General features: G+C 42.1%; 1 non-coding gene across 1 annotated transcript; it reads left to right on the forward strand.

Moving 5' to 3' along the window:
* The first annotated feature begins 1,546 nt into the window (after nucleotides 1-1,546).
* Nucleotides 1,547-1,742, forward strand: LOC115488575. Its single transcript, XR_003951714.1, has one exon. It is a non-coding gene; the product is annotated as a U2 spliceosomal RNA (small nuclear RNA).
* Nucleotides 1,743-2,045: the final 303 nt, after the last annotated feature.

Genomic DNA, 2,045 nt, shown 5'->3' on the forward strand with positions numbered 1-2,045 from the left:
TGGATTCTTACTACTATATGGAGCAAAGAACAAGTGTATATACAAGCATGGTTGCATAGAGCATTCTAAATATGGAGTACTTTTGTATAAACACGTGGTGTCACTGTATTAAGTATGGAGCTTCACCAGGGTCTTGTGAAAGGCAATTTTCCTTTCTGGGAAATCCGAGAGCTCCTATTTGTTCTGAAAATTCAGGAGAACTTGACTTAGTGTGCTTGTTCTCATCCATCACACTGGGCATTTTTGTTCTTTCCCTGTGGAAGCCTGTGTTCTTATTTGTTGGAATAAGATCCACTGATGGTTCCAGTGATTGCGTCTTTGTTCCAGCTTCCTCTGTTGTTTTATTTTGAAAGTGCTATTTCTGACTATTGGTGAAACGGTGCACTAACTTAATTTTATCTCTTTTATACAATTCTCCATCTCTTTTCAAAACTAAAAATTAAATTCATATTGTAAACTTTACTTTCTAATGTTTATATGGTTTTAAAAGTTGCCATGGTGATTTAAAATTTTCCACAAATGTTTCTCTTTAATTATCTTAAAGTGGTATTTTAGACTAATTTGTTCTGATTTTGCTGCAGCAGCATATTTTATTCCATATGCATAGCCACTGCACTAGGCCTTTATTTAGGCATCAACAGAAGCTTTCCTCAAGTGTGTGATTTCTAATGGCTGCTCGTTGGTAACTGTGGGGGAGCTTCAGGGTGATGATGAATTTGCTGAGTCTTGCTGAGGTTTTACCTCGGTGAGCTTCAATATGGGAGGCTGTTCATAGCCAGACTTTTACAATTCTCAGAGTCAAAGCTGTTTCTTTAAGAGGCAAAAGTTACAAATAGGAAATCCAGGACACACTGTAGAAGGAACGCTAGTGGCTGCCTCCACATAAAACAATCGGGCAGCACAGCAGTGGAGGTAACTTCCACATGAAAAGCTAATTGAAGATTGGCTGTGAGCTTAAAGATTGGTAACACAGCCAATCAGGAACTGCTTCTTGGAAGACATGCTTACTTGGGACCAATGGGATGCAGGTGGACAGTATAAAGGGTGCCCCTGAGGTTTAACAAATAAGCTTGCAGAAATGTTCTACCCTGCTCCAGAGTGTGAGCTATTGATTCCAAGCTGTGGTCAGAAGTTCAAAACAGCATCTGGTGCCCAATGTGGTCTATGAAATACTATATTATCCTCATTTTGTGGCTTGTGAACCTTTTCTGGGGGTTCATTTTTGCCTGTTGACACAAGGACTGTGCCTGTAGTTCGACCTGATCTGCTCTTCTTCTCCTCCTGGCACTGCTGTTGTGCCCCCTTCGGTTATTTGTTTAATGAGTTGGCCCCTTAGTGTTTTATGTTGTGGGTTCTGCAAAGGTGAACATGCAGACCTCTTTTCTGTCTCCTCCTCCTCCTCCTCCTCCTCCTCCTCCTCCTCCTCCTCCTCCTCCTTCTTCTTCTTCTTCTTCTTCTTCTTCTTTTTTTTTTTTTTTCTTTTGTCTGTTGGTCCTGGTGACTTTCCCTTTCAGGTTCCACTTCAAGGGTAAGTTGCAAGGACATCATCACTTCTCGGCCTTTTGGCTAAGATCAAGTGTAGTTGCAAAGACATCTTTTCTGTTTTCTTTGTCTTTGTCAGATCCTCTCTATGAGCTACTCACATTTACTTTTGGTTTGGATTAGTCCAGGTTCCTAACAGTGTGGCTGGTCTTCCAGGGGGATCTGCTCCCCAACACTTGTCCCTCCTGAGGACTCCATGAAGGCATACAACCTAGGGCCCAAGAGTCCCCTGCTTAGTATGGGACTTTTGACACCTCATCTTTCATATCTATTCAATGTTTGTTTCCTTTGCACTTGTAGTTATGGGTTCCTTCCCCTCCATCATCAAAGAACCCCAGATTAGGCACTGAAAACCCTTCTGGTGACATGTGGTTTCAAGGTTAAAACTTCTGACCTGGACCAATTTTGGGAGGAGGCTATTTTGACCCCTGGATATCTCTGAGAATATGTGGGACACTGACCTTGGGATGCCTGGTCTCTTCCTCAGTCCCAAGTGTGATATA

This window comes from Mus musculus, chromosome 15 (genome assembly GCF_000001635.26).
Source record: "Mus musculus strain C57BL/6J chromosome 15, GRCm38.p6 C57BL/6J".
Classification (NCBI taxonomy): Eukaryota; Metazoa; Chordata; class Mammalia; order Rodentia; family Muridae; genus Mus; species Mus musculus.